We start from the raw sequence: 6000 nt of genomic DNA, 5'->3' as shown, positions 1-6000 counted from the left end.
CGGGCCTCCGTAGAGGCAATAGCGGAGGCCTCAATAGGCCTGACCTTGGGAGAACTGGGGATGGGGACTGGACATTGTGCCTTCCCCCACAGTGGTATCCATTGCGGGGGGATGATTTTTGTGCTTAAGTGAATGTGTCCAAGATGGCTGTCGGAAGGGAGAGTGTACGCTGGCGCGGTTTAGCTGCCGCTGCTCTCACTTCACATTGTGTTTTTGATTTTTTTGTCTTTGGATCTAATTCTGTCTTTAATTTGTGCATTGGTGATGTCTTTATTATTTATTTTACTCCGATTATATGTTTTTTTACTCTTGTTAAGTTCTGTAAGGTGTCCTTGAGACTTTTGAAAAGCACCCACAAATAAAATGTATTATTATTATTATTATTATAGACTGATGAACAAGGACACCCAGTTCCCGTTGTACTTCCCCTTTTCCCAACTTGATGCCATTTAGATAGTAATCTGCCTTCCTGTTTTTGCTATCAAAGTGGATAACCTCACATTTATCTGCATTAAACTTCATCTGCCATGCAACTGCCCACTCCCCCAAACTGTCCGTCACCCTGCATTCTCATAACATTCGCCTCACAGTCAGGGGCGGCCTTAGGAGGTGCGGGGCCCAATTGGGAAGAATTTTGGTGAGCCTCAGGTTCCCAGCCAAGGTCTGTAGGCGGTTGGCGGCGCGACTCACCCGTTGCAGCGGCCCCTACAGCCTGTCTGTCTTTTTTTTATTTTTTGTCTAGTTAAATGTAGTGCTTGGTGTTTTTTAATAGTATTTTTAAATGTGTAAATGTGGGGGGCGGGGGGGGGAGGGGGAAACTGTTTAAATCTCTTCCCTGTCCGGGAGACCCGACTTTTTCCCTGTCGGGTCTCGGCTGTCGTTGGGGCCTAGCACCGTGGAGCAGCCTCCAACCTGAACGACCCGGGGGCTCCAGTCCCGGAGACTGCGGAGCTGCGGAGCTGCGGATCTGCGGACTCACCATCGTCGGGGGTGGCCGGCCTCGGAGCGTGGGGAGCGGCGGTGACTCGCTGCTGCGGCTCGACTCCTGGGGCTCGGAGGCTCCAGCAACGCAGCCGCAGGTCCGGTGGACTGTGACATCGGGAGCTCGCGGGTCTGGGAGGAGAGAGAGAGACCGCTTCCCGGAGCTCCCGCAACGCGACTTCTCCAGCCGGTGTCACGGGGTTGGAACAACCCGGACCGGGACAGTACATCACCCGGCACGGCTTCATGGCCGTGGGACTCACCATCGCCCGTGGGGGTTCCAACCTTGGACTTTCAGACCGGGAGCGGGGCCGTAAATCGCCCCGCGCGGCCTAAAATGGCCGTGGGACTCATCATCGCCCGCCTGGGGCTTGGACATCGGGAGAGACATGGAGAACAGGGGAGAGAAAAGACTTGCCTTCCATTACAGTGGCTTCACTGTGATGGATGTTTGTGTGAATTTAATTATGTGTATGTCTGTAAGACAGTGTCTTTGTTTGTATGGCTGTGGAAACAACATTTCGTTTGAGTCTCACTGGGGCTCAAATGATAATAAATTTGTATTGTATTGTAGAATCATAGAAATACAAATAAATCTATTATAGACTTCATATCTCTATGGTAGAATGGAAATTAATCAAAATGTGCGCTTAAAAAGTGTCTGTGAGTTAATGGACCAAATAATCTAAGGTACATTTTAATATAAAATTGCATACATGTAAGCCTACAAGTAACAAAGAAAATGTGTAGATCACCTCTGGAAAGTACATAGTTACAATACCACTTGTTTTAGTGACTGTGAAATGCTTAAAAAAAAACTAGATGCTGAAAATCAATAACTTAGCGAGGCATTAAATTTTTGGCTTCTACCCCATCTAAACGTGTGTGTGTGTGTTTGCATGTGTGGTTTGTGCGTTATGTGTGTGTGTGGGAGGGAAGGAGTGAAGGGAGGAAGGAGAGAAGGGAGTGAGGAACGTAGAGAAAGAAGGGAAGGAGAGAAAGAAAGGAGGGAGGGAGGGAAGGAGAGAAGGGAAACGAGAGAGAGGAAGGAGAGACGGGAAAAGAGAGAGAGGAAGGAGGGAGGGAAGAAGGGAAGGGAGGGTGGGAGGGAAGGGAAAGTGAAGGGAGGGAAGGGGCCAGCGACGGGAATGGATGCCAGGGTTCGGGCGGACGGGTGTGAGCTGAGGCTGAGGTTTGTAAACGTTGCTCAAACCCCTGGCCCGACCATCCCTGTATTGTTTACTGCGTCTCCCCGGTGAGTGAGATGTTTTTTTTTCATTTCCCCCATACCATTCAGTTATGCCTCTCGCAGCGTTGCAGGGGAACAGTTGTGGAGATCTAGGATCTTTTCATTACTCTAGCTTGGGGCCCCAATTGGGAGCAATCGGTCCAATCGGCTTAAGGCCGGCCCTGCTCACAGTTCCCACTACCACTAGTCACTGCCTGCTATTAATCCCTACTTCGTTAATCACTACTCTTTGTTTCCTGTCTGCCAACCACTTCTCTATCCATGTCAGCACTCTACCCCCAATACCACCCATGTGCCCTAATTTTGCCCACTAATCTCCTGTGGGACCTTATCAAATGCTTTCTGAAAGTCCAGGTACACTACATCCACTGGCTCTCCCTTGTCCTTTTTCCTAGTTACATCTTCAAAAAATTCCAGAAGATTAGTCAAGCATGATTTCCCCTTCGTAAATCCATGCTGACTCGGACCGATCCTGTTACTGCTATCCAAATGTTTGGCTATCTCATATTTTATAATTGACTCCAAAATCTTCCCCATCACCGATGTCAGGCTAACTGGTCTATAAGTCCCTGTTTTCTCTCTCCCGCCTTTCTTAAAAAGTGGGATCACATTAGCTACCCTCCAATCCACAGGAACTGATCCTGAGTCTATAGAACATTGGAAAATTATCACCAATGTATCCACGATTTCTAGAGCCACTTCCTTAAGTACCCTGGGATGCAGACCATCAGGCCCTGTCAGGGGTAGACTTAAACTTCGGGAAGAGAATCATTCACTTAAGATCGGTGAAGAGAACGATCGTATGGTAAAGGTCGACTGCACGATTCCAGTAAGAGTGAAGTAACATAAGTTCATAAGTGAAAGGAGCAGAATGAGGCCATTCCACCCATCAAATCTACTGCACCATTCAATCATGACTGATCTATCCTGCACTCTCAACCCCATTCTCCTTACCCCATAACCCCTGACCCCCGTACAAATCAATAATCTATCAATCTCTGCCTTTAAAATATCCATTGACTTGGAATTAGCAGCCTTCTGTAGTAATGAATTCCACAAATTCACCACCCTCTGACTAAAGAAATTCTTCCTCAACTCCTAATTTTCCGTAGATAGAAAGAAACATCTTTCATCAGAAACATACCCTAGCCCATCAAAACATAAGCATTTTCTGTGTTAATTCCAATTTCTCAGCAATTCTTGATGATATTGATAATTATATCCTGTTTAAAGCCCTAATATTATTTCTTCTTTCACATCTATATTTATATGATTTCTGATTATCAATATCATTAACAGAGTTGCTGAGAAATCGAAATTAACAAAGAAGATGCTCATATTTTGATGGACTAGTGTATGAAAATAGTCAACAGGTCAGGTTGCATCTGTAGGAAGGTAAACAGCGCTCGTGGTTTAGGTCAAAGACTCATCGTCACCAATTTATCTGATGCAGCGGTGCGCAGCAGTGTAGCTGATGATGTTGGAAATAGTCTCAAAGTAATGGAAATGGTAACATTGATAGGCAAAGGGCGGCACAGTTAGTGGAGCTACTGCCTCACAGCGCCAGATACGAAGGGCTCGATCCTGACCTCGGGTGCTGTTTGTGTGGAGTTTGCATGTTTTCACTGTGTCTGCTTGGGCTTCCTCTGGGTGTTCTTTCCCCTCTAAAACATGCAGGTTTGTAGGTTAATTGAGCAATGCAATATGCCCTCCTAGTGTGTAGGGAGTGGTTGAGAATGGGGGATAATATAGAACTAGTGTGATGATAATCAATGTGGATCCAGTGGGCCAAAGGATCTGTTTCCATGTTGCATCTATAATCAAAACTAAAGCAACACTGCCCATGTGCAAAATACAAAGTACTGGAGGAACTCGGGTCAGATAATATCGGTGGAAGAAATTGACAGATGCTGTTTCTGCACCCTTCTTCTGACTGTTTGGAGTAGGACCAAGCCTGGCAGCTGAAGAAACCTATCTTGGTTCAGAATTTTGAGTTGTGGCTGCAGAAAGTGACAGAGTTTAGTGACAAGCTACATGATGCAAGTAAGGCACAGGAAGGAGTTCTCAAAGACCTGAAGAGTGTTTAGCTTGAACATGGTTCTTGTGCGGAGGAGCATATGATTTCCAGGAAAATTCTATCACAATTGTAGCCTAATTTCACGGAATGATCCTATGTCCTTTTTTAAAGTATCACAAGGAGCTTTTCAAATGTGTTTAGTGCTCAGTATCAGCTCACAGGAAACTTGTTCATCGTTGTTTAAAATTTAATTTGTATATCAGTGCAGGTGTTGTGTTCAATTTTCTTAAACAGACAAAAATGCAAATAAAATCAGTGATCAAGCAGTACAATCTTTATTTCGCCAGGCGGGTGTGGTAGGACTCTTACAGTATTTAGATAACAGACTTTACAGAGTTCTCATCCCTACACAAAGGGACAGTGATTAAGTACATTTATTTATACTCCAATGATCAATGATTCAGTAATACCTTATCTACAGAGCATTGTACAGCCTCTTGCTTCTTGAGATTGACAGATCCTTAAGATTGACAGCTTCTTAAGATTGACAGGTTCTTCTGACAGAGGAAGGGTTAGCCATATATGGTTATATGAGAAAGCTATTTTTCTGCAGAACAAGCATTTTCTTTTTTTTCTGCTAATGATGCACATTATAATTTTATAGAGCAAGGGTTAGTGCCAAGAGTCTGAACCTCCTATAAATGATTATAAAGGCGTTGGCTTCTGTCGTTATAGATGACAGACTAATATTGGTATCAGGCACTATTGGCACTATTTTAAATAGCTCTCAGGTCTTAGACAAAACACCATTCATTACGTCGCGATAACAAGTGCAGCTTCATGAATGTATAATATAGAGACATTCATGAAGCTGTACTTGTATTCACGCTTATGTTATTGGAAAAGGGTACATCAACATTGTGTTAGCCTTGTTAGTGTACTGAGAGCAAGGGTGAGCTTTTTGCTGGCTAGGAGGGGGGGGGATCAGGGGCGTCACAACGGGAACCTATCAGCCGCACCTGCGCAGTTGGGGGCTATGTGTGATTGGTGGAATATTGCGTTAGGGGACCAAGCCCTCCCGTGTGACAATGGGACCCAAAGGATCCCACTTGGTCTAGTGTACTTATAAAACTCTCATCTTGTCCTCTTGCGGTTTGCGTTGTTTTTAAATTTGCAAAAAACGGTACCCGATAGCGCTACGATTTTCGCTACATTACTCGCCATTCTCCTGTGCTGCAAGTGCATCGTTTTGTTCCGATCGGTGAAATATTCGCAGGTGGGGGCTGTGTTCCACGAGCGGGAGCTATGTCCGGTGGCGGGGGCGATGACCACGACAAGCCGGGTAACGCTGAGTGGGGCTGGGAGCCGTTGAGCGTGACGGGAGTCGCTGAGTGAGTCTGGAGCCGGGTCCTGGTGCTGGTTAGTGCCACACCCCACCCTCCCACAATCCCCTCCCACACCCCCACCTCGGTACATGTGACAATAAACTATACTGTAGCAGGATTCTGAGCTCAGTAGAAAGGCCTGTCCACTAAATTGGTTTATTTTGAATGGTGTTGAGCATCCTGCGGATTTGAACTATAATTCTACCATCATTGTACAATCAGCAGATAGTGAAGTTGATTGTGAAAGATTGCAGCAGGATCTGGATTGATTGACCAGGAATGGTTGATGGAAGAGAAGTGTGAGGTGTTGGATTTTGGGACGTCTAACAAGGGCAGGACCTACACAGTGAATAGTAGGCCTCTGGGGA

The sequence above is a fragment of the Leucoraja erinacea genome, chromosome 2 (genome assembly GCF_028641065.1).
Source record: "Leucoraja erinacea ecotype New England chromosome 2, Leri_hhj_1, whole genome shotgun sequence".
Classification (NCBI taxonomy): Eukaryota; Metazoa; Chordata; class Chondrichthyes; order Rajiformes; family Rajidae; genus Leucoraja; species Leucoraja erinaceus.
Note: the sequence above shows the minus strand (reverse complement) of the source record.